Source organism: Megalobrama amblycephala, linkage group LG17 (assembly GCF_018812025.1).
Source record: "Megalobrama amblycephala isolate DHTTF-2021 linkage group LG17, ASM1881202v1, whole genome shotgun sequence".
NCBI classification, from domain to species: Eukaryota; Metazoa; Chordata; class Actinopteri; order Cypriniformes; family Xenocyprididae; genus Megalobrama; species Megalobrama amblycephala.
Genome location: NC_063060.1, coordinates 13,297,145 through 13,325,124, shown reverse-complemented (window position 1 = coordinate 13,325,124; position 27,980 = coordinate 13,297,145). Strand labels below are relative to the sequence as shown.

The following is a 27,980-nucleotide window of genomic DNA, read 5'->3' as shown; positions in this document are numbered from 1 at the left end:
TTGTTCCCCTGGACTCCATATCCCATAATCCTCCTGTTTCATCACCTGCACTCACTTCCCTCGTCAGCTCCTCATCAGCACTCATCACCTGCACCTGGACTTGATCATCTGCACTCCCTTTATAATGCACTCACTCCCTGCACTCCTGGTCCGTTCTCTGTTTATGTTAGACGCTTGTTTGGTGTACTCTGCCTTTGTTTATATTAAAACCCTGTATGTTTGTGGAAATCCGTTATCTGCCTCATCTCTACACCACCAGCCGTAACATATACCAGTTAAATTTTCAAGTAACTTCAATTCTTTGGCGAATGAAAGTGTATCTCTACATTTTTTTTTTTTTGTTATCAATACATTGGAGAGACTCAACATACAAATGAAAATCAATCATAAAGACCTTCAAACAGGGTTTAGAATTATTTCTTTTACTTTTATGAATATGAAATTTACCCAATACAATCATAAGATTCATCATAAAATTAACAGATGGATTTTTTGATTCAAAATATAAGATAACATCTTTGGATGTTAATTCACAGTTATAACCAGACTTCTGTAGAATATGTATAGACAAATCTTCCCAGAATTTTTTTGGAGTGGTAACACTAAAAAAAAGATGTAGAATTCTTTCTGGCTGATCTGAAAATTCATTAATAAATTTTTCACTAATATCCATAAATTTTGATAAAGTGTAGTTACTAACATAAATATTATGAAGTACTTTCAGATGTATTTCCCGAAGTTTGTTAGATATATAAAACCGAAAGGGAAGCAGCCAAGCTTTTTTCCAAATAATTTCTGGAAAACAACTGTTCCAGAAAAAATTCCCTCTAGGCTTAATAGATCTCTTTTCATAAAATATATTCCTAATAAATTTATTTGTGCATTTTTTACTGTTAATGTCCACCCCATTTAAATGAAGAGCGGCTTCAATTTTACAAGTGTTAAGGGACAACTTATGGCATATCAACATCTCAATAAACCTTGGGGAATTGCATTTATTACAGAATAATATTCTCTATATTTAATAGGAAATGTCCATTTATTCAAAAGATTTTCATAAGAAAGAAACTGAACTGACTGATCAAAAAGGTCAGATACAAAATAAATTCCCTTCCATCCAATTCTGTAAATAAAGAGATTTTCCGTTAACTGTAATATAAGTATTGTTCCACAAGATTGCTTTATGTGGAGAAAAGTTATGCACATAACATAACTTCCAGGCCTTGAGAGCTTGTTGATAGAAATTGGATAATGCCACAGGCAGTTTGTTAGTAGAGTAATCACACATTAACAAAAAGCGTAAATCTCCAACCTTTTTAAAAACATTGTATGGTATAAAAAACCATATTGAGTCTGATTTAAGTATACAGTTTCTGAGTCATTTTACTTTGAACGTATAATTTAAATCGAAAATTCCAAAAGCTCAAAACCACCTTCATTCCTTGGACCCTGAAAAACTTTTTTTCTTAAATGATGATGATTCCTCCAAACAAATATAGTAAATAAATCATTAATTTTCTTACAAATTGAGTCTTGAACAAAGAAGGATAATGCCGGATAAACAAATCAAGATACCCCTTCTACTTTGGTTAAAAGGACTCTACCTATAATAGTCAAGTCTCTTTGAAGCCAATTATTAAATATGTTTTGAGCTTTTTTAAGTTTAGGGGAAAAATGTAATTCTTGTCTCTTCACTATATCTTTTGTAACACTTGTTCCTAAATACTTAATCTTATTTTTTACTGGGATGTTACACAAATTTTTTTCATTTTATTCATAAAGGCACATTATTTCACATTTCGTGACATTTAACATTAAACCAGAAGCAACAGAAAAAGTGTTTACTAACTGCAAAGCTGCAGGCAACTGTTCTTTATCTTTGAAGAAAAGAACAGTATCATCCACAAGCTGATTCAGTTTAATTTGTTTGTTGAAGATGGTAATTCCTTGGATAATTGAAGAATTCAAAACTTTTATGTAAAGAAACTCTACTGCAATAAGCAATAAAAAAGGGGATATAGGACAACTTTGAGACACTCCTCTACAAATAGGAAAACTTTTAGAAGTGTTTGGATATAAATTAACAGAGCTATTAATACCTCTATGAAACATTTCAATTATAGAAACAAATCTTTCCCCAAAACCAAAAGATTTTAGTGCCCTATACATAAACTGATGCTCAATAGTGTCAAAAGCTTTGTGGAAATCGAGGAAAACAATTAAAGCCTCCGATTCCACTATTCCATTTGAATAGTCTAATAAATCCAAATCAGTCTAATGTTCCAACTTATGTGTCGGCCAGCCATAAACCCAGTTTGACACTCATTTATAATTTTGTTCAGACCTTTTTTCAAACTAACTGCATAAATAAGAAATAACAATTTATAATCTACATTTAATAAAGTTTTAGGACGCCAATTATCCAAAATCAAGTGATCTTTATCTGGTTTTGGGAGTAGGGTTATTAGCCCCTGTTTCATAGAAGTCGATAATTCATTGGATTCAATACATTCTTTATAAATTTAGAATAAAGGATTTTCAATAATATCCCAAAAGCAGAGCTAAAATTCAACAGAAAGACCTGCAGAGGCGATTTATTTTTTTTCATTGAACAAATAGCTGTAACCATCTCTTGCTTCCTAAGTTTTTCATCACAAAGGTCTCGAAATTGAATAGAAATAGAAGGGACCGATTGCTTAACTGACTCAAAGAAGTAAGAACATTTATCCAATTCAAATACAGATTCATATAACTTAAAAGGATTCCACATAATTTGTAATCAATTTTGGATTCGAAGTGGGTACATCAATTTTAATCTTGGCTATATCATATTGACCGGCGATAGCCCATGACATCATAACAATGCGACCCGCGTGAATAGAGGGTATGCATCGACATCACTTTCCCACCGGAACGCGCTCCCTCAGCTGGACTGAGTGGCAAAGCTGCATGACTGGATTTAATAGGGGAAACTGCGAAAACACCAGTAAAACAAACGTTTACACTAAAGGTAGGACGCGGAATTGTTCCTTACAACTTGTCAAATAAACCTAATCCATGGATATTGACATACAGCCAGGAATCGTGTTTCTTGACATTTATATGTGCCTGATTTCGACACCAGGGAAATGCATAAAGCAAATCTGCCTGTGAATATTTTATATAACTACAATATAGGTAGGTCTAAATCAGAGTGATCACTTATATCATTGTTATATTTCGTCATATTGTCCAGCCCTAAAACTTGTATAGTTTTTGTCAGTGCTTATTTAAAAACACCCAAATTATGCAGAATATAAGATTGCAAATATTTAATTGATGATTTGTCAACACAGTATATAACAAAATACGGTATGATTTTACCTCAAAATCCAACATTTTGACACAAAATGATAACTGCAAAACATGTTCTCTGCCTGGAGACCAGCTGTTTACGTCAATTGCAATGGTCCATTTGCTTCTTTTTTCTGTAGCTTTCAGCAGTCTTTAAATATATACCTCAGATTTTGTATCAAAGCTATTTGTACAGTCAATCGCAAAGCTCTTTCCCATTTTGGATGTGTTTTGTGTGTTTTTTGCTGCATTCACGCTGAAAACCAATGCTGCCGCTCAGTCTTTTGCCATTCAGTGGGCGTAACCGCAGTCATAACGGTCGACAGTGACGTCACATGCATACCCTCTATATAAGGGGCGCCCAAGTAACATGTCATCCTCTAATCGTCTTCAGGGACTGTCATGTGTGAAGCACTATCTGGCAAAATGAAATGCACAGAGAGGATTATTAAGTGTGTGGATCCGTGTCCTCGCTACCTGACACTAGATGACACACACAAGCTGTTCGTTCTCTGTCTGGGGAAGAGCACGCATGGTAAGTTCTCGAGGGAGCTGCCTATGCAAACTGTGAGCATGTTCCTTTAATAATAGGCTTGTTTGAGATGAGCAAATTCTGCGCAGAACCGATCACCGGTGATCACCGCGAGATGCATGCCGGTTAGAAATGTGTCCGAGGGTGGGCCGCCTTGCTCTGATGTCATGCCGACGTGTGTCAAAAACCTCTCGCGAGTGCGAGGCGGACGTGTCGGATTCTGCAGTCGAGCGCAGTTGCTCTCCACCGACTGCGCTGACCAAAAGCATGATGGGAAACGACTTGCTGACGACACAGCTTAAAGCTTATTGGTTTAAACAACCGTGATGTATTGATCTGATTTAAAATGTTTGATTTTAAAACTCTAATATCATGTTTTTATGTGTAAAAATAATGTGTGAATATTCCCAAACTCTGACACAGTGATCTCTCTATGGGTTATGCGAACATTGTAATTTATAAAAAAAAATATATAAAAACATGTCTATAATTAAAGTAACAATGATTGGTACACACATCTTTCGAATGGAAATAAATAACAAGTACTTTGGGTGTATTGTTCATTATGTTTATTTTCATATAAAAGCAACAGAACTTAAATTACATCCAGTTTATCAGCAACACAGCGCACGAGTGTCAATCCCGCGATATCCGCCTTTGATCTCGTAGGTTCTGATCCACTACGAGAACAGAGAACTGTTCGTCTTGCCTGCACTTTTTTCACTCCTCCCCTAACTGCAGCCGCCTACTCTCGGCTGAACTTCAGGCGGTATGGCGGGCCGGAAGGTCCAAAAATATGGCTACCGACTTGTCGCGGGAATTCACTATTCAATTGCCAGTAGCCACTGAATTTACCACTGATAGGCCGGCGGTGCATCATTCTGTATACACACTCTCCTCACGCAGCCGGCGACTCACTTTCCTCACACAGCTGACCACTGACTTTCCTCACGCAGCGAACGACTCACTTTCCTCACGCAGCGAACGACTCACTTTCCTCACGCAGCCGGCGACTCACTTTCCGCAGCCGGCGACTCACTTTCCTCACGCAGCAATTGACTCTCCTCACGTTTCTTTTCAAATACTGTGATGGTGCAATAATAACTAACTACATCTAGTAAAGTTTATCATTTTTTGTGTTGTAATTGTAATTTATTCTAAAGCAATATTCCCATCAGTGTTCTGTAAACTGTTGTTAAGATGTAAACTGTTAATCATCAGATTTGTATATGCTCCCTTAAAGGGATAGGTCAATCAAAAATAAAAATTCTGTCATCCTTGCCTTACCTTCTAGTTGTTCCGAACCTGTATTAGTTTCTTTCTTCTGTTGAAATAAAAATAAATTTTGAATGTCAGTAAACAGACAGCTGACTGTAGCGTCAACGATCTTCAAAATATCCTTTTTAGTTCAACAGAAGAAAGAAACTCATATAGGTTTGGAACAACTGTGTAAGTCAATGATGACAGAATTATCATTTAGGTTTAACTATCCCTTGAAATTGATTGTCGTGGCATTTTTTTTTTTTTTTTTTTTTTTTTTTTACCTTTATAAAAAAGGTAATTTCCCCTAACCTTGGCTATCAATCTCATGTTAATTAGTGCTCACTGTAGCTTTTACCATTATTTTTAGATACAAGATACATTTTTGATTTGCAGTTGTCACGCTTAAACACTGGTTCTGCAGATTTTTTGACATTTCACAATTGCATTGTTTTTGTAACACATTAGTTTAATGTATCTTTAGTTAAAGTTATATATTTTATCAACATTTGAACTTTGCAAAAAGGGAAATGTCACTTTTTCAGAATATTGTATATTAAAGATAATTTGTAAAATCCACAAAAGCTTTTTAGATCTTTATTGTAAAATTGTTAAACAGTGTTATTCATGCTTGTTTTGCACATTCATATTCAATTTTATACATGCATCTAAATGCCACTTCTGATGCAGATTTCCTCTGCCGTGGAAAAAATAATGGTAAAAGCCCTACAGTGAGTTATTCTAATTAGCCTAACATGAAATTGATAGCCAAGGTTAGGGAAAAATTACCTTTTTTATAAAGGTAAAAAAAAAAAAAAAAAAAATGAAATGACAATCAATAACAAGGGATAGTTAAACCTATAACTCTGTCATCATTGACTTAACTCTAGTTGTTCCAAACCTATATGAGTTTCTTTCTTCTGTTGAACTAAAAAGGATAATATTTTGAAGAATGTCAGTAACCAGACAGTTGATGGTAACCAGTGACTTAGTATTATTTTTCCTACTATGAAAAGTCACTCGCTACAGTCAGCTGTCTGTTTACTGACATTCAAAATATATTTTTAGTTGAACAGAAGAAAGAAACTCATACAGGTTCGGAACAACTAGACTAGACTTTTTATTTTTGATTGACCTATCCCTTTAAGGGAGCGTATACAAATCTGATGATTTACAGTTTACATCTTAACAGTAGCCTAACAGTTTACAGAACAATGATGGGAATATTGCGTCAGAATAAATTACAATTACAACACAAAAAATGATCAACTTTTATTTGTAAAAAATGAATACTTTAATTCATCATACATTAAAGTGATGAAAAGTGAGTGAAGACATTTGAAATGTTACAAAATATTTATTGCACCATCACAGTATTTGAAAAGAAATGTGAGGAGAGTCAATTGGCTGTGGAAAGCGAGTCACCGGCTGCGGAAAGTGAGTCGCCGGCTGCGTGAGGAAAGTGAGTCGCCGGCTCCGGATAGTGAGTCGCCAGCTGAGGAAAGTGAGTCGTTCACTGCGTGAGGAAAATGAGTCGTTCGCTGGGTGAGGAAAGTGAGTCGCCAGCTGAGGAGAGTCAGTGGTCAGCTGTGTGAGGAAAGTGAGTCGCCAGCTGAGGAGAGTCAGTGGTCAGCTGTGTGAGGAAATTGAGTCGCCGGCTGCGTGAGGAGAGTGTGTATACAGATGCACCACCGGCCTATCAGTGGTAAATTCATTGGCTACTGGCAATTGTATAGTGAATTCCCGCGACAAGTCGGTAGCCATATTTTTGGACCTTCCGGCCCGCCATACAGGCGAGGCTAGGCGCATCTCAAACAAGCCTATTGTCTTCTGCATCCTCAGGTCCAGCTGCGAGTGCACTTCCAGCCGAGCAGGATATGGCTGAGGAGGATAGAGAGAGTGAGTTTACTGAATCCTCTCAGCCACCCTGTCCTGCGTATGCTGAGCTGTTAGGCCGTGTGTCCACCAGAGCGTTTTTAGCCAGCTGAAAATGCTAGGCGCTCTGCTTAAAACGCCCGTCTGTGAGCGCTTGAGAGCGCTTCTGCAGCGCAGCGTTTTTTTCCGTTGGGACGCTTTGTTGCTATGATACGGAATATCCGCGTCACTGTTACTTATAACTGATTTTGCAGGTAATTTGTTTCAGACTAAAAATGTAAACACAATGTGAAATTACTTGCTATGTATGTTCGGAGACCAGCAATATTAATTTCTCATCCATTTTGTTTCTGTTTGTTGATGTCGCTGTACAGCAAGAATGTGACAGTTGGTCGGAGTTGTATTTGTCCCGCCCCTCCTCCACTCTGATTGGACGGCTGGCTAAAAAGTGACAGTGATGAGCGCAGCGTTTTACTCAAAGTTGAACGTTCTTCAACTCGAGGCGACCAGTAAAAAACGCCCAGCTCTCAGCGCTTGAGCGTGAAAAAGACGCTCAGCGCCTCGTTACGCTCCTGGCGTTTAAAAAACGCGGCGTTCCCATTGAAAACAATTGAAAAAGCACGCTAGCAGCTGGAAAAAACGCTTAGGTGGACACACGGCCTTAGAGATTATGGAACGCGCTGCCGGCAGACTACAGTTGCCATGGTAGCATGTTGGGAGAGAGACCGTGCGCATTCACAAAGAATGACGATCAGTTTCTCTCTGGCCATAATCCTACAGCTCAAGTGAGCTTTCCATTCCTTCCTGACCTGCATATTGAGGTTGAGGCGGTATGGGTATGGCTAAAAAACAAACAAACAAACAAAAAAACCTTTTTTAGGCTTAATAAGAGTGAAAGACCTTCACGTTTTCCAAGGTGTTAGGTCGCCACCCTGTGGCCACAGGTCGAACTATTTTAGATCTGGTTACTATTTAAATACTACAGTATTTCTTTTTAGACCACTGTTCCCTGTGTAGGGTTTGTTGAAGGAATATGGGTATGTGTCAATTAGGGCTGTCACGATATTAGATTTTTCACACCACGGTTATTGTGGCCAAAAAATATCACGATATCGATGTATCGTGATATTTATAGAATCCTTGGGGGGGATTCTATTTATAGAATCCTTTGCAATACAGAGGTGACACAGAATGAGAAGTGGCATTAATATATTTACACAGCATTTACAATTTGTCTACATAAATTTAATTCAATATTATATATTTAAATGAATTTTTCTAATTTTAACTTTTTAATTAAAATGTACCTTAAATATAAAACTAAACTAAACTGCCAGTAGGTGGCAGCAAGTCACTGTCTTAGTGAGTGAGTGAGTGAGTGAGTCAACCGATTTGTTCAAATGACTGATTCATTCAGGAACGAAGCTCGGATTCATTCGTTTTAAACGCTGATTCAGTCAGAATAACAAAAACATTTCTGTTGCACAAGGACTCTGTTCTGCTGTTTATCATTTTGAAATTTTCGTTGGTGAAATAAAGGGGAAAAAAATAATATTAACAATACTGTGTCTAAAATGTAACTCACATTGTTCATTTAACAATAAGTTGAAGGAACATTGCATTTGTGCTGATTTGGGGAAAATGGCACTTTTGCTTGTGTGATATTGTAATATAACTACATCTTATAATATGATATAATGACAAAAAATTGTCGGGGCAAAAAAATGCCCCTGTATCTTGAATTTTGAGGGCATATAACTGCATGCATAGCTACAACACGTTGAATACGACGAGTAAAGAAAACGCGGTAGGCTTATTAAAGGAATTACCCTTTATTTAAATATATGAACACAGCAAATTGCCGTTAACAGGTAAATATAACATTTACCATTCCATGACTAGTAAAATAATCGTAACTTACTCTCTGTAAAATGGTGTAATCTGCAGGGTGATGGACACGGAGGTGGTTAAAAAGGTTGGTGGTGTTGCCACCCTTCGCACTGACTGTAGCTAGGCAAATCCTGCGGATTGAGCTGTCTAAGGAGCCGAAAAACTCCCATACTGTCAAGCTTATTTACTTTTTCCGGGTGTGGACAGAGCCTCTTATCACACTCCCGCTCGGCTGCACGCGCTGTGTCTTGTTTGACAGGCGTCAGCGTTAAGGTGCAATAATGCCACCTGAGAGCTCAACCAGGTACTGGTGCTGGAGTATTTACATGTCATGATATCATAAGCGTCCTATTCATTTTAAATATTGTGGTTATCGTCAATACCGGTATATTGCGACACCCCTAGTGTCAATGCTTCCGGCTGATTATAATAATAATAATAATAATAATAATAATAAATGTTATTATTCAGCACTTTTCTTGCAAAAAATAATTAAGGGAGCGGACATTGACACTGAAAGCTCAGACTCTGCCATCTAAACCTCTTATCTTGCTTTGATGGCAGGGCATACGCAGCAGCAGGTCAAGCTGGTGCTGCTCTGCACACAATGGCTGTGTGGCAGACGCACCAGCCTGAACTGCTGAGTGACTTAGACCGGCGGCATTCAAGACGTGCATGCTGTTGAGGTCTGAGTCCTCAAACTGATTGGGCTTTGCCCGTCTCGACCCGAGGGCTGTGGGTGGGACCAGAAGGCTCCGTTCTTCAACCCCAGGTGCTTCTTACATCAGGCCTGTGGTTGTTGGTCTGCCTTTGGCTTTGACAGTGAAAAAATCCTTTAAGGCTTGTAAGGGTGGAGGACACCATGTTTCTGTGGTGGAGGTCGCCACCCTGTGGCCACAGGTGGAACAGTTACCAGGTCTTGTATCTATTTGAAATACTAATGTATTTCTTTAGACCACTGTTCCCTGTGTAGGATGTGCTTGGGCATTCATCTAAATTAGGAAGGAAGTTTTATTTTATTTTATCTATTGTAAAAATATAATAGTTGGAGCCCTGAAGTTCCCTGTAGGTTGGCTAGTTCGATTTTTAGAGAGAAAGAACTACCATTTGGGTCTTCTTAGGTGAGAGTGTTGGTTTTTGATTATTGTATGTTCTCTGGTGAGACCACACTCCTTTGTTTTTCTCTTTATTGGTGAGTAAGCTGGCCTCCTCCCACTTGAGAGTGGTTTTAAGGCCACTGCTCTGTTTCAGTCTGGCCATCTTCAGGCCACCTAGATAGCCACCTCAGGGTAGAGTAGTTTGTCTCCTCTCCTTTATGTTTGGAGGGCTGCTTTTGCAAAGAGACAAGCACTTTGACTTCAGATAGATTAAATGTCTAGTGTTGGCCCATGGGCCACCTGACATTGTTACCTGGTTAGCGTCACTCATCCTAAGATTAATTTATGATAGCTAAGGCTTTTTGGTATTCTTTAGCCACCTTAGCAGTGTCATTTTGAGTGATTTTGCCTCCTCTCAGCTGAGAGTTGCTCTTTAGAGGCCACTGCTCTGAGGAGAGCCAGGTAGATCTATGTGCTTTGGGCTGACCCTCACCCTGATAGCTTGCCTAGGATACTAGGATACTAGGATACACCCTGATAGCTTGCCTAGGTACTAAGGATAGTGAAGGCAGTCTGTTTTACATTCCCGCCTCCGACCCCTCATTAGTGAGTGTAGGTTCCTTTTTGTATCCCTAGTACTGGCCTCCTCTCATTTGAGAGTCATTTGGCCAAGGCCTGCCCCCCTTCTGCATGGTGCAGATTGGTGTAGAGGCAGAATAGATGGTTCCCTTTTCTATTGTGATGCTTGCTGTGGCCTGCATTTTGGAAGCTGAGCTCAGGTAGGCCCTCGCTAGGCTCCTCTTAAGCCTGCTGAACTAGCATTCAAGCGTTGGGTCGAGTGTGGGTGGTTTTTCTATGAAAAGCCCCTATTCCCCTGGGGCTGAGTACAGATATTATTTCTGTCATGATGAAGTCTTTGTGGTTGGCCTCCACCCTGTAGTTTCTCAGGGTTAGGCGGATAGTACTCCCTTGTAAACAAGGTGTTTTCTGAGTGCTTCGCTTATAGCTCTGTTATCTGCCCTGCACCATTGTGGCTCAGGTTTGATTGGTATTTGACCTTCACTGCGGGCTGTCATTTAGTACGCTCCCTTGTAACTCAGCATTGCCACGAGCTGATGCCCCTGTTCATCTGGAGTAGAAGGCCCAGGTGGGCTGGGTTGGCGTATGTTTGTACTCCCCTTGCTTAAAGGGTAAAAAGTGCTTTGACTGAGTACACCACTCATTGGTGATGTGGTAGGTCCCAGGAGTGGTTTGAATAGTAAACTATCTCTGCTACTAGACTCGCTTTAGGGTAGTAGGCCCTAACAGGCCTCCTCTCACAGTGAGTTCCCACCATGTTGGGCCCCTAGCAGCCAGCACATGCGCTGTCAGGTAGCTGGCCTTAACAGGCCTCCCTGTTAGCAGCCCCAGTAAATGGGTTTTCTGGTAGCTATTTCTTATGCTGTCAGACAGTAAGCATTAGCAGGCTTCTCTGTAGTCAGCCCCATTAGTGTGGATGTTGTAGCAACAAGACACGCTCCGGGTAGCTGGAATTAACAGGCCTCCCTGTGAGTCCCCAGCACTTTGGTATGTGAAAACTCAGCTAGCAATGATTTGCTTTAAATAAGTAGGCCTTAACCCTCAGGGGTCTGAGGATTTTTGGGACCCTGGAGAAGTTTTGACATGCCCTGACATTTGTGCTTTTTTCAGTTGTTCATAAACATATTAATGGAAAAAGTGTCATTACACTGTATTCAGCACAAACTAGGCTACAATAATATGTGAGGAACATGTATGTACATGTTTGTGTTTTTGAAGGAATAACGTTTATGCGTGGTTATTGAAAAAACAAAAAACTTAAGTCACTGAAATAAAGCCAAAAAATATATATTGAATCTTTGTTCACAAGACTTCTGGGTATTTGAGGTTGTAGACTAGAGTTTTTGCTTCAAAATGAGGTAAAAATTATGCTGCCTGCTTGTTCATATAAAACAATAGAGAGATTTAAATTTTCTAAAACATCTTTGGTCAAGAAACACAGTATGCGTGGAGGCGTGACTCCTCATGTATAATGGGTGATTCTCACCTGAGAAGACAAAAGAATCACATAATAATGACCTGAAATGACTTGCATATTAATGAGGCCTTTCAGTCAGGTAGGCTGTGAAAAAACCCTGTGATCATGATTCAAATCTCATCATGGTGTAAATCAAACATACAGAAAAAACAGCAATACTGTGAAATATTATTACAATTTAAAATAATGGTATTCTATTATATTCTTTAACCCTTTGAGCGGTACGGTCCCACATATGGGATTTTTATTTCAGTGCCCCTGGGCGTACGGTCCCTCATATGGGATTTTGAACGTTCAGCGACGTCTCATAACTGCCAGATTCAAACTGTGCTTTCGCGCTTTGGCTGTGAGACGGACGCGCGCAGCTCTTGTCATATATCACAGCTATGCAGTGTTTTCAGCCACATAATGTTTCTTTTAAGGTTTCAGACATTTAAATATGCATAAGCACCATTAAAACAATACATTTAGAGTTTATAAAATATACACTGATGTCAGACATCAGCGGAAGCAGCAATAACAGTGAATTCAAATATAATTTGCTGACATCTATTCATATCATACACACATAAAGGGCCTAAGTAACTATAAAGTTTACTCTATTATTCTTCCAGTTTACCAGCCATTTACTTGAATATATTTCGGGAGAAACTGATGAATTCACCTGCTGTAAATCCGACTGACAGGACTCTGTGAACTGCAGCGCAAACTAAGATGGCGGCGCCCATCTCGCATTATAGATCAAGAAAAAGATCATTTATAAAGGTTTTAAAACAACAAAACACACTCACACATATTTGAAAATCGGAATATCATATAGTTGATGACATGGTAAGCAATTTTGCGAATATTTTAAATAAACAAAGAAAAACAAAATAATAGCGATCCATCTGTCATACAGTGTTATTGTGGCTGCGTTCAGCGCTCGTGACACGCATGACGCATCGCTATGGAAACATTAAAGGCAAACGTTCTAAAATAACGGTCGCCTTAAAAAAACTCACTCTGGGGGGACAGTTAGAATATTTTAAACTCACGCTCGAAGGGGTTAAAATATAATGTATTTCTGTGATGCAAAGTGTCTGAACAATTATGTTACCTCTATGGCATTTCATATAGGCTTTTAGCTTAAAAGCATGCACATTTGGAGAAATATTGATGGATTCTCATGTTTATGTCAATTTTCTATACAGAAGAGTAATATTTATTCATTATTTATTGTCGTCACTGTGAACGCTGGATACTGTGTTTATAATTCATACTTGCAGCCGGAGGGCGCTCTGTGCACTTTTAGTCCACAAATGCCAATGCTAAAGAAGAATAGGCAATCCAGGAAATAACTGAACTAACAGAGGCCAGAGATCGCTAACTATGGCTATTCAAAACACTTTTCAAGACAATAAATACACGATTGAGACGATGAATGCATGTATTGACTCAGAATTTGCGTCTGAATAGCGCTCCCTCCATGGGCGTGGATAATGAGCTGAATCACGGATTTCTGACATGTCTCCCTTTTCATACAGATTACATAAACACAGAATGTTTGTTTTCGATTTGACTTACACGATTTAAAACCTGACATTTCAACGTTTTTTCAGACATAAGTATAATTTTTTTGTGATTAGTATTCACTAAGTTACAGTTCATTTTCTGAGAACTATCAGATTGGACTTCCTTCACAAGGAAGACAAGAGATCACGCATCATGTTAGTTTTCTTTATTTTACAAAAAGCACAACATTTTGTTTTTAATCTGAGTGTACACAAATAAAAGAAGATATTCCACAGATTAAAGTGGTGTATAACTCTTAATTGTATGTGCAACATTAACGGAGTATTTTGAGTCTCTTTCACACTGGTAAGAAAAAAACCGCGGTGGTATCGCCAGCGATACCCTCAGACCTCAGAGTGTTAAGAGGCCTCTCTGTGAGCGAGCTCCCTTTTGTGTGGGTATTTTTTAGAATGGTTTAGCCACTTAAATCTGGCCACCAGGCAGCTGGCCTTGATGGGCCGCCCTGTAGGCTAGTCCCCAGCAGTAGTGGACTTGCTTCAGATTGCAGGCCTTAGCAGGTGTGGGCATCTGGCATCCAGATTTTCAGATCCAGATCCGTTTTCAGTTTGTTGGCCTTAGCAGGCTGCTCTGGAAGACAGCAGGCCTCCCTGTGGGTGAGCCCAAGGTTGTAGGTTTTGGACAGCTAGCTAGCTATTTGCTATCAGGCTGCTGGCCGTAGCAGCTAGTTTTCGGGCAGAAGGCCTTAACAGGCCTCTCTGAGAGCCAGCCACTAATGAGTAGGTGTATGGGAGCTAGCGATGACCACAGTCAGCCAGTGAACGTTCGCCATTGAGATGCGTGGCCGTAGTAGGCCCCTTTTTGAGGCGAATTTCCCACAGTATGGTTACTTCTCTGCCAGTCTAGACTTCATTTCAGGTGTTTGGCCACAGTAGGCCTCCCTGACGTGAGTTCCCAGCAGCTCGCTATCGGTCAGCAGGGTCTTGTTATCAGGTGGCTCCCTGAGACCGCACGCTTCTGCGTGTTGCGGGCTTGGCTAACCTTTTTCTAGTTTATAGCCTGGTCGACCTGATAGGTTGAGCTGGAACTCTCTTCACTCTGAGAGTGGGCTTGAGTACTTAGCTTCCCAAGTCTGGTCAGTGGTTGAAGGCTTCCCTCGAAGCCTCCCAGTTAGATCAGCTCTTAGCAATACCTTCGCGAGGGTTCCTTTTTAGAGTGCACAACCTTCTTAGCATCTTGAAACATAGGTTCTTTGTAGATCCTAGGATCGAGCAGATATACTCCCCTCACTTGCAAGGCTCGATAGCACTTCGCTGAGTCCTGCTCTCCAGGATGCCCGTCTCTAAGATACGGTCTGAGTTGGTCTACTGCCCTTTCTCCAGTCCCTCTTTCTGGACGTCTCTTTGTGAGACTTCTGTATCTAGAGACTCTGTTTCTGAGGAAATAGACAGGTTGTTAGGTTACTAGTTCAGCTAGAAGCCAGATCAGCCTCTCTGGTGGCATTCAGGGTTGACTGTGTTCCCCTGAGAAGTGACTGGCTGGGGTTACGTCTGCCCCTGTAGCCATGCTCCCTTAAAGGGACCCCTTTCCTTTGAAGTGGTTGGTTCCAGGCCTTTGTGCAGCCTTGGCAGTCCTTCATGTGTGAGATATGGAGACCGCTTTGAGGCTTGTAGCTGAGGCTTTGACTGCTGGGACCGCTGTCACTGACAGCTCATTTGTGACCCATAGGGTGAGTGGGTCTGGCATTTCATTTGAATTTGCCGGATTCTGACAGTTGTCACTGCCATGCGTGGCATGCACTCCCCTCAGCATGGCGGCATGGGTATATCGTTCCCCTAGCGTATTTACGCAGCGTTGAGTTCCCTTTCTAAAGGGAACATCTCAGGTTACGCATGTAACCATGGTTCCCTGAGAACAGGGAACGAGATGCTGCGTCTCTTAGCCATGCCTCTGGGCCCACCTGCTTACAGTCCCTTCAAACAATAAGCGGATGACATGTTACTTGGGCACCCTTTATATACACGCGGGTCACATTGTTATGATGTCATGGGCTGTCGCCGGTCAATATGATATAGTCGAGATTGGATATGTGTTTCAGACACCGGTTCCGGTGGAGGCATTCCCCTAGCATGTTTACGCAGTATCTCGTTCCCTGTTCTCAAGGAACCACGGTTACATGCATAATCTGAGACGTTCATTGTGAAAGTTTAGCATATCTCTGATAAAGCACGACATACAGGTCACTGTCAAATTAAGCACTTCTATTGGTCAATGCTGCAGACTGACAAGTTCACCAAACTTAAGTTCACCAAGTACCCAACACAAAATTTGGTGATATTGTACCCAACAAAAAGTGAAAAATGCCATCACCACAGCATTCTATGGAACAGTCTTATTCTTCTGATACAGCTACCAGTTTCACATAGATAATTATTTCAAACAATACTGCATATCTGAGAATCTCATCATCGTTGAAAGTGGACAAAAGAGGCAGTAAACTAGGTGTAAATAGGTGTGTGTCTGCCTTGTCAAAACACCTCTTAATACCATGTGTAAACGGGGCCCTATTTTTCTAATACATGGATCTAGATATGTAACACTCAGCCTTCAAAAGGGAGATCACAACAATAAAGATTGTTCCAGACTCTCATAAAAGTAGGTTAGATTGACATAGATTGGTTATATATATGAATAAAAAAATCACAACAAAGCCCCAAATGCCAGCATCTCCAAGTGTATTGTACAAATAAAAGTGATCAGAAAAAATGAGTAATCATATATACATACAATTCACTAGTTTGTGAGTGTGAGGCAATTGTCCAAATTATAAATGCCAAATTATAAATCCAAATTATAAATGTTGGAAGTACTTGTATGTGTGTGTGTGTAGAATCGGTCTCGCCAGTAAACACTACAGTCCGTGAGCATGAAGGAACAGCGCTGTCCTGGGTAAATCCCTGAGAAAAAGTCCAATAAATCAGAAATAACTCCTCCAAGGGTATAAATCCAATCACAGGCTTAAACAGCGGAAAGTGTGCGAGCGTGCAACATGATCGATCGCTTTAGTTTGTTTAAACAGCCTGGCAATTCCTCCTGAACGCTTGAAAGTGTTTTTCCTATATCCTGAGTACCAGATCAGCTGATTCAATTACGTCATGGGGATTCCCAGAAGATCGAACAAAGTGTCGCAAATTAAAACGGGAACTCAACCACATGCGCTGGGCATAAGAACAAAGGGTAATACTTATATTAAAACAGCTGGCATGCATGAATAATAATGTTAATACACAGCCTTATAAATATTGTAACAGTTTTCCTGTTACTAATATATGTACCAGTAATTTTCTCCAGTGGATTTATTATTACTCACCTGAGCATTAGGTGGCGCTCTATTTTAGGTGTGTGAGTTGGCCTATTTAAGGAAACAAAGAAGGAGAAATGGCAGGAAGTTGGTTTTCTACCTGCAAAGAGAGGCTTGCCTCATGGTGGTTGTGGCCTTTTTACCCTGGTTGAGGAACTTTAGAGTTCTAAGCTCATCTGTAAGTAGTTGTTATTGTTTCTATTTTGGTTTAACAATTCATGTTCATAGCACATGGTTATGGTTTGTTTGTTTGTTTGTTTTGAATTTTGCTTACAGAGGGTTTGTGTTCTAAATGTCTATGGATTACTTGGGGGTGTAAACAACTGAGAAGATTGGAACTAAGAGTTGATTTCCATTTACTACTTGACTGTTACCTGTTGCAAGTCAACGTTTTACCTCAAACATTGACAAAGCTCTCTGAGGATTGAACTTTGCTGTGGATCATCTTGCCATTTAAGTAGTTTTCTCTATTCATTTTTAACAAAGACTGAGCAAAGCTTATGGTCCTAATTTATAAGACACCAGGGACTGTTCTTTATGTGATGGACTGTATTTCTTATCCTCTGGTTTCCAACTGTTTGATGTCAGAGATTGGTGTCAGGTTGAATAATGAATGTTTTGTGTGACTATGTTTAATACATTTGACTCATGAGTAAGATTGGTCTGGTTGGTCGCTTATTTTATGTAGCACTCAAGTAAAAGTTAACAGGATAGGTGTTACAATATAACCCATTTTTATGTGGCTGTGCTATATAGATCCCCCCCCCCCCCCAGCCAATGGCATTGGAGGAGAGCACCCGTAATAGCGCTTCAAGTTTACCACATTAAAAACATCAGTTTGAGGTGGGTTGTTACAACACACTGTGTAATTTATTGGCCCTGTTTTGATTTCAGCTGGTCCCTCCCACTTGGGCGCTATCTTGGCAGAAAATTCATTAGAAGCACTGGAAAGAGGATGGGTTTTGATCCAAACTAGGTCACCCATTTGAAACTGCACATTTTTTTCTTCTGTAATTATAATACCTAACTTGTCTCGCCTGACTCACCCTCATTCTATTCTTCACCTAATCCACCATGATGTTAATAAGCAGCTTGATCTGGTGAAGGTGGTCAGTGGATTAATCACTCCAGTGGTCCCAGAATTTGTCTGCCCAACATGAGCTCTGCAGGTGTTTTACTGGTGCTCTCCTGTTAGGCGGTGTTTTGGGCAAAACGGAACTCTGATATCTACTGGTCCCAGGTCTGATGTTGTTGACCCACATATGCAGCAATCATATGGTTTTTACAGTCCAGTCCTGTTGATCCTTCCTGTTCGGTTTGACTGTGGATGATAGCTGGTGGTTAATTTTTGTACACAACCCCATGTCTTGCACAGGTCTGCCAAAACGCTAGATGTGAACTGGGTCCCCTATCGGATACCAGGTACTTAGGGACCCCCCCAATGGGTAAAGCTCTCTTCTTTGAGAACTTTTACTATTTTCTGGGTTTTGGTGTCTCTCAGTGGGAACATTTCTACCCACTTGGTATAATAGCCAACAATGACAAGAAGGTAAGCGTTCTGTTTTTTTACTAGGAGGAAATCGTCCCATCAGATCCATTCCTAGGGTGTGTCCAGGCTCTGTAACTTGCGTGCTCTGTAGGAAACCAGATGGCTTAGAATTACTGGGTTTGTATTTTTGTTTCACACCCTTTTACATACTGCCACACGTCCTTCCTCACAGTCGGCCACCATGCCACCTCTAGGATTTTCAACAGAGTCTTTAGTTGTCCCAGATGACCCCCAAGAGGATTGTCATGATAGTAGTACAAGAAATCTGAAATTAGAGCGTGTGGTACCACTAACTGATACTTTTCTCCTTTTTTTAAAGGGACTCTCTGATACAGCACCCCTCTACTGTACCTCAAAGGAAATAGACCTTTCTTTGGTTGAGCGAGGTTTAATGCCATCTTTCAGGTGAGTGAGGGTACTGTCTGACTGTTGTTCTTTCACTATTTCTTCCAGTGAGTGAGGTAAGGGGTCCCACTTTATATTAAGTGGCATTAACTACTATGTACTTGCATCAAAATATAAGTACAATGTACTGATTGGGTTCATATTGAATTGCAAAACACTTTTGCTGCTATTGAGGTGGGACACGGGTAAGGTTAGGGACAGGTTTGGTGGTATGGGTAGGTTTAAGGGTAGGGCTAAGGTGTAAAGGAAGGGTCAACAGTGTAATTATAAAAGTAATTACAGAAATTAATTACAGATGTAATTACATGCAGGTGTTTTTAAAATATAAGTACAATGTAAAAACATGTTTGTACACAATAAGTGCATTGTATCAAATGATTAATTTAAATGTAAGTACATAGTAGTTAAGGCCACTTAATATAAAGTGGGACCAGGTAAGGTAGTTAAGTGGGGTGACGTTATGGAGAGACAAGAGGCAGTGTCAATGGATGAAGGCACATAAACCCTGGATAAGGCATCAGGTCCCATATTTAGACAGCCCTTCCTATGATGGACCTGGAAATTGAATTGTTGGAGTCGAAGAATCCAGCGTGTTAGACGTGATGAGGTTTTGGGGCAATTGAAGGCCTAGTCAAGAACTGCGTGATTAGTGAACACCACGAACAGCCTACCCTCCAGGTAATGCCTCCATTTTTCTACCACCCAGACCACTGTTAGACATTCTTTCTCAGATGTACTATAATTCTTCTCTGCTCCTGTCAAGGTCCTTGAGGCATAGGCCACCACCATCTCCCCTTCCTCAGAGTGTTGCATAAGAATTGCCCCGAGTCCCACATCACTCGCATCTGTATGGACTTGGAAGGGTTTATTGATGTCAGGTTGTATTAATACTGGTGGGGTTTGAAGAGCTTGTTTAAGGGCATCCATACTGGCTTGACACTCTGACACTCTCAATCTCCACTCCCCTCTCAGAGACGACATAACTGAGAAACTTGAGTTGACGTTTGAAGAAGTGTCATTTCTTCATATTAAATGTCAAGTTAGCTTGGGTAAGTTTATTGAAGACTGTGTTTAGATGTTGAATATGGTCTTCAAATGTCCTGGAATAAATGATGATATCCATCAATGTAAACAAAGCAGAACTTTCCCCTCAAATCAGCCAAAACCCTTTCCATCCTTCCGTTGGAAGGTAGCAGCAGCATTCCTGAGCCCATACGGCATAGATTTGAATTGGAATAGCCCCTTAGTGGTGACAAAGGCTGTCTTCTCCTTACTCATTTCCTCCAGCTCCACCTGTAAGTACCCTGACTGCAAATCCAATGCGTTAAACCAGGAGGCGCCTTCCAGGGATTCTAAGATGTCATGAATCAATAGCATTGGGTAAGCATCAGGTACCGTCTTGCTGTTAAACCTTCTGTAGTCTACATAAAACCTGAATGAACCATCAGGTTTGGGGACTAGGACCACCGGTGAAGACCAAGGTGTGAAGGAGGGCTCAATGATGTTGTCTCGCAGCATCTGGTCTACATGTTCCTCGATGATTTGCTTTTTTAGAGGAGAGACTCTGTATGGATGTGATTTGAAGGGTATGTCATCAGTTAATATGATTTTATGCTGTACAACCAATGTTTTACCCAAGATGTTCGAGGTGATATGTGGCCAGGCAGAGATTAACTTCAACAGCTCTTCCTGGTTATCAGAGTCCCACTGAGTGTGCTCTGGGGTGAAGGTGGCTAGTTCAGGAAGTCTACCTGTAGGAGGTAAGGCAAAATATAGGTTCAGCTTGGTAGCCATGAGAGAATGTGCTGGTTCAGAAGGTTTAGCTGTTCCTGCTGTTGGGCTTAATGTTGGTAAGAATGGGTGATAGATGTATCCCTTTCCTGACCGTAAACCATATCTGCCTTGCCCCACTTCCAAAATAGCTCCTGTGGCGCTCAAGAAGTCCAGCCCGGCAATCAGTGGAAAGGTGAGGTGGGTATCCTTCAATATATAGGTGTTCACACTGCACTCTTTATCATGCCACTGAGTGCATCTTTCGCAGTTATCTGGTCTGGTGAATGGTACCATTAGCCATGATTAATCTTTGAGGGATGGAGGTAATAACTGAGGGAGCCTCACTTTTTAGCTGATTCCACAGCTTATCTTGCATTAATGTAAAGGTGCTCCCCATACCAATCACACATTACAACCACAGCTCTTTTCATCAACATCATCATCATCATCATCATCATCAGACTGTTCATGATCAAAAAGATACAAAGAACTAATCATTAAAGTTATTTCAGCTGTGTGTGTGTGTGTGTGTGTGTGTGTAGAATCGGTCTCACCAGCAAACGCTACAGTGCGTGAGCACAAAGGAACAGCACTGTCCTGTGTAAATCCCTGAGAGAAAGAAATAGAAATAACTCAGAAATAACTCCTCCGAGGGTATAAATCCAATCACAGGCTTAAACAGCGGGAAAGTGTGTGAGCGTGCAACGTCATGGGGATTCCCTGGAAGATCGTGAACAAAATGTCACGAGTTGAAACGAGATCTTAACCACACGCTGGGCATAAGAACAAAGGGTCATACTTATATTAAAACAGCTGACATGCACCCATTTTTATGTGGCTGTGCTACACATACACCGATCAGGCATAACATTATGACCACTGACAGGTGAAGTGAATAATACTGATTATATCTTCATCACAGCACCTGTTAGTGGGTGGGCTATATTAGGCAGCAAGTGAACATTTTGTCCTCAAAGTTGATGTGTTAGAAGCAAGAAGAATAGGCAAGTGTAAGGATTTGAGCGAGTCTGACAAGGGCCAAATTGTGATGGCTAGATGACTGGGTCAGAGCATCCCCAAAACTGCAGCTCTTGTGGAGTGTTCCCGTTCTGCAGTGGTCAGTATTTATCTAAAGTGGTCCAAGGAAGGAACAGTGGTGAACCAGCGACAGGGGGTGACATGGGAAGCCAAGGCTGATGCACATGGGGAGGGAAGGCTGGCCCTTGTGGTCCGATCCAACAGAGCTACTGTAGCTCAAATTGCTCAAGAAGTTAATGCTGGTTCTGATAGAAAGGAGTCAGAATACAGTGCATCGCAGTTTGTTGCGTATGGGACTACATTGCTGCAGACCAGTCAGGGTGCCCATGCTGACCCCTGTCCACCACCAAAAGCACCAACAGTGGGCACGTGAGCATCAGAACTGGACCACGGAGCAATGGAAGAAGGCCTGGTCTGATGAATCACGTTTTCTTTTACATCACGTGGATGGCCGGGTGCGTGTGCGTTGCTTACCTGGGGAAAACATGACACCAGGATGCACTATGGGAAGATGGCAAGCTGGCGGAGGCAGTGCTTTGGGCAGTGTTCTGCTGGGAAACCTTGGGTCCTGCCATCCATGTGGATGTTACTTTGACACGTACCACCTACCTAAACATTGGCGCAGACCCCTTTCATGGAAACGGTATTCCCCTTTCAGCAGGATAATGCACCCTGCCACAAAGCAAATGGTTCAGGAATGGTTTGAAGAGCACAACAAGAAGTTTGAGGTGTTGACTTGGCTTCCAAATTCCCCAGATCTCAATTTATAACAAAATTACAGTCAGATCACATCAGTAAGACACTGGGTCTCATTCACTAAGCATGTGTACGCACAACTTTGAGTGAAATCTGCGTACAAATGTTTTCTTTAATGTTTTAAACATAGTTCTATCATGACAACTCTCGGAAGATTGTTAGCATGGTAATGGATATGACAATGTTTATGTATTTGGTCTTGGTGAAATAGAGCTGCTATGCTGCTGCTGAATTGGTGCTGCTGTGGATTATTGCTGCAACAAGCTCATTGGCTGCAGATGTAATATGGACCAATCAGCTTGTAGTTAACGCTGTAATTATCCTCAGCTTGCGTTAAGACCCATCAGCCTGCGCCATCAGAGTTTCATGACAGAACTATGTATTTCTATCATGACAACTCTCGGAAGATTGTTAGTATGTTAATGAATATGACAATAATAATGTATTTGGTCTTGGCAGAGTAGATCTGCTACGCTGCTGCTGAATTGAATTGCTACTGCTGTAGATTATTGCTGTTGTTGTAGATTGCTGCTGCTGCAGAGCAAGTACAGGAACTTTATACTGCCAAACGCCGATACGCTGCTGCAAGCAAGACATAGTGCTGCTGCACAATATATAGTAGTCAACATTTGAAGTGGATCAAATCCTTTCATCAAAGTTGTCCTAAAACCTTCTTCTTAGGACAACTTAGTTCTTAGGACAATTTTGATTAACCTTTTTTGATCCACTTCAAATGTTGACTACCATATAGATATAGTGCTGCTTGAAAGTTTCTGAACCCCTTGCAGAATCTGCAAAATGTTTATTATTTTAACAAAATAAGAGGGGTTTATTTTAAATAAATAGTTATGTCCTCAATAAGTTATTTTACATAAAAGATGTTTACATATAGTCCACAAGACAAAAAATAAATGAATTTATAAAAATTACCCTGCTTAAAAGTTAACATACCCCTGATTCTTAATACTGTGTGTGGTTCTTGGATGATCCACGGCTGTTTTTTTTTTTTTTTTTTTTTTTTTTTTTTTTGTTTGTTTGTTTGTTTGTTTGTTTTGCAAAGTTTGTTCATGAGTCCATTGTTTGTTCTGAGCAGTTAAACTGAGAAATGTTCTTCAGAAAAATCCTCCAGGTCCTGCAAATTCTTTGATTTTTACAGCATCTTTTGCATATTTGAACCCTACACAGCAGTGATTGTATGATTTTGAGATCCATCTTTTCACACTGAGGACAACTGAGGGACTCAAACACAACTATTAAAAAAGGTTCAAACATTCACTGATGCTCCAGAAGGAAGCACGATGCATTAGGAGCCGGGGGGTGAAGACTTTTGAACAGGAGGAAGATGTCCAAATTTCTTATTTTGTTGAAATTTTTTTTTCACTTAGGACTGTCCTTTGGAAGCAACAGAAGATACTTGCATGTTTCCCAGAGACAAATTAAGTACAATTTACTTTGATCTTCAAATTTAAAAAGTCTACACCCCCTTGGTTCTTAATGCATTGTTTCTCCTTCTGGACCATCAGTGAATGTTTGAACCTTTTATAATAGTTGTATTTGAGTCCTACAGTTGTCCTCAGTGTGAAAATATAGATCTAAAAATCATACAGTCATTGCTGTGAAGGGTTCAAATATGTAACAGATGCTGGAAAATCAAAGAATTTGCAGGACCTGGAGGATTTTTCTGAAGAACAGAGCTCAATTTAACTGCCCAGAACAAACAAGGGACACATGAAGAACAACAACAACAACAGTTGTAGATTGTCATGGAACATGGTGTATGAACACTCACGACAAGGAGAAATGCAGCCTTTTATTTTATTTTTATTTTATTTATTTATTACAGGGACAGTGCATATTAATAAACATTTCTGCCAATATGCCAGAGTTAGCCAGAAGGCTACTTTTCATCTGCAGTCCCAGGACAGATGTTAAAAGTCACCCTAAAAGACAGTAAGAAAACATATAATAAAAAAATTACAATACATTTAACAAGTCCTATTATGTTAAAAAGTACAATCGAAATACAGCAAACCAACAATCAACAAACATCTGACAAAACATAACATATACACACACACAAGGCAAGAAGCCAGCAGAAAATGGAGCAGGTCTAGAAATGTGTTAATGTTGACAGATCTGAAATTCAAGAAGCCATTTCTTTAGATGGTTCTTAAATATACAATATGTGTTTTGATTTCTAATGGTTAAGGGAATGCGGTTCCATTCAGTAGCAGCACGAACAGAAAAAGAAGTTTGACCAAATACACTTTTTCTAAAGGGAATGACACAATCTCCCCGCGCTGCACCTCTGGTTCTGCTGTGATCAGCTGTACGGATGTTAACAAACTGGTGGAGTGGAGGAGATGATAAACCATTAATAATTTTGTATAGAAGACATAGATTTGAGTATTTGACCATGTTTTCCCAACTGAGTAATCTGTGTTTTTGTAATATTGGACAATGATGAGAAATAATTGGTTTCTTATCCAGAATTTTAACTGTTTGTTTGTAAAGTGACTGCAGAGAATTTAGAGATGTAACACCAGCTTATGACCAGATGGGTAGACAGTACGTGATATGTGATAAGATCATAGAATGCATATACATTTTTGCTGCCTGTGTGGACATTTGATGTCGAATGTGTCTAAAATTCATGAGGTTAAATTTGATACGATTACAGACCTTTTTTACATGTGATGTAAATGACAACTTTGAATCAATCAAAACCCCCAGATATTTGTATTCTGACATGATCTGCAGCCTTTCCCCAGAAACGAAAATATTTGGCTCAACACTGAAGTTTTTATTGGACTTTGTGAAAAACATTGCTACTGTTTTTGATGTATTCAGCTGCAGGCAGGATTGTTTTAACCAAGCTGTAATTGGCAGGATTGTTTTAACCAAGCTGCTGCCTGCCTGCTGTCTGACCTACGCTCGGAGCTTCGTGGAGTTTATCCTAAATCCTTCTCTTTATTCCTATTCACATAATATAACTTTCTTATTTTTCACTAGATTACTTAACCTATTGCATAGTATTACTAAACGGAACGATTTATTACTAGCAATCCACCAGCGTAATCACCTAGTGTTAGCCATAGCCTGCTAGCTACCGTCTACTTTCTTTTTTCCTCTAAACCAACCTTCCTTGTCGATTTAATGGCGGATTTATCAGATGTATGTTATTCTGATCTGTCCTCGCCAGATCGGGAAGCTGTGGAGACGTTGCTGCCCGGCATTCATCGATCCACCGCGAGGTACAGCGTCCCGCACATCACCCTTGCCCCAGGCACCGGCAAGCGACCGAGACATCCAGCCAGCGAGTCCCGTGTGCGTTGCAGTTTTTCGGACGGCGTTCATCAAACACACGGTCAGTCATGTCCGACGATTATCATGTGTATTAAATGCAACATGTACAGCTTAGCTCTTTCTGTCAGCAGTGAGCCTTACACATGTGATAAATGCAGGGATATTGTCAGGCTGACAGAGAGAATCTCAGAATTAGAGACACGCATCCAAACTTTAATTGAGGATAGTGAGAATGAAAGGGCCTTAGATACTGCTTTGGATGCGACTAGCCTAGTAAACACTGCACATTTGGTTCCGGTTGTAGAAGCCACGCAGCAGGCTAACTGGGTGACTGTGAGGCGGCATAATGGCAAGAACAAACACCACTCTTCCGTTCCGATTAGAACATCAAACAGGTTCTCCCCACTCAGTGACGCACCCACTGAGAATCCTGTTGAAAGTGCCCTAGTTATTGGCGATTCTATTACACGGAACGTGAAAATAGAGACACCAGCCACCATAGTCACATGTTTGCCGGGGGCCAGAGCACCTGACATCAAAGCAAATTTAAAAGTGCTGGCTAATGCTAAACGTAAATATTCTAAAATCATTATCCACGTCGGCACAAATGATGTTCGACTTCGCCAGTCGGAGATCACTAAAATTAACATTAAAGAGGTGTGTGAACTCGCAAATTCAATGTCAGCAGAAGTAATTTGTTCTGGCCCTCTTCCTGTTCGTCGGAGTGATGAGATCGTTAGCAGGTTATCATCACTCAATGGCTGGCTGTCTAAGTGGTGTCCGCAGAATAATATAGGTTTCATAGACAATTGGAAAAGCTTTTGGGGCAGACCTGATCTGTTGAAAAGAGATGGTATTCATCCCTCCCGGGATGGTGCTGCTCTTCTATCTAGAAATTTGGCAAATAGTCTTAGAGCTGAAACATGACAAACCAGGGCCCAGATCAGGACGCAGACAAACTGGCTAAACCGACCGTCTGCTAGCCGCCTCACGTCACAGAACTCAAATAATTCACAGCACATAGAAACTCTTTCACCTAGATATTATCACATAGAGACTGTGTCTGTACCTCGAACTAGTAAATACAAAAAACTTCCGAAACCTTTTAAGGGTAAAAATTTAATTGATGTTCAAAAAATGAAAATCACAGATAAATCAGATAAACAAATGATAAAGCTTGGGTTACTGAATATTAGATCTATTTCTTCAAAAGCACTTATTGTAAATGAAATTATCACAGATAATAAACTAGACTTGCTGTGTTTGACAGAAACCTGGCTAAAACCAGACGATTACATTACTTTAAATGAGTCTAGTCCTCAAGGTTATGATTATCGACACAATCCTCGACAGAAAGGCAAAGGGGGAGGTGTTGCTGTAATTTATAGTAATATATTCAGAATCATTCAAAAGAATTTCAAATATAATTCCTTTGAAGTGATTGTGCTTTATGTAACATTATGTAAGTTGACATTTGTGCTGGCTACTGTATACAGGCCACCAGGGCACCATAATGACTTTATCAAAGAATTTGCTGATTTTATATCAGAGTTAGTACTGGCTGCGGATAAAGTCCTTGTTGTTGGTGATTTTAATATCCATGTAGATAATAATAAAGACGCATTTGGATTGGCATTTGCAGACATTTTAAACTCTATTGGAGTTAGACAACACGTGTCAGGAACCACTCATTGTCGTAATCATACCCTAGATCTAATACTGTCGCATGGAATTGATATTGATGCTGTTGAAATTCTACAGCAGAGCGAAGATATATCAGATCATTATTTAGTCTCGTGTATAATACAATTAGCCAAGGCTACAAAACCACCACCCAGCCATAAATATCGTAGAACCATCACGTCTACCACTAAAGATTGCTTTATAAATAATCTCCCCGAGCAGTTTCATCGCCTTAGTATACCTGACAACTTAGAAGAACTCGATGCTGCAACAAAAACTATTGGCTCTCTCTTTTCCAGCACATTAGATGCAGTCGCTCCTTTACGTCTAAAGAAGATTAAGGAAACTAATCCAACGCCGTGGTATGATGAGCACACTCGGGCTCTAAAACGAGCTGTGAGAAAAGCTGAACGTAGTTGGAAGAAAACAAAACTAGAAGTTTTTCGCCTTTCGTGGAAAGAAAAAATGATTGAGTACAGAACGGCTATAAGAAATGCTAGATCTACTTATTTTTCAAATCTCTTAATAGAAAACAAACATAATCCTAGGTATTT

General features: G+C 40.3%; 1 protein-coding gene and 1 long non-coding RNA gene across 3 annotated transcripts in view; one reads left to right on the top strand and one right to left on the bottom strand.

Annotated features, from left to right (window-relative positions):
• Positions 1–27,980, bottom strand: part of LOC125251122 (coiled-coil domain-containing protein 148-like) — a 209,778-nt gene that overhangs the window by 49,979 nt on the left and 131,819 nt on the right. The gene's annotated exons all lie outside the window — the stretch shown is intronic.
• Positions 54–25,692, top strand: LOC125251125. 2 transcript variants are annotated; one of them, XR_007180923.1, is made up of 5 exons: positions 54–3,010; positions 3,728–3,868; positions 18,490–18,582; positions 18,785–18,870; positions 25,640–25,692. It is a non-coding gene; the product is annotated as an uncharacterized LOC125251125 (long non-coding RNA). The 2 variants fall into 2 exon arrangements; XR_007180924.1 differs by lacking the exon at positions 18,490–18,582.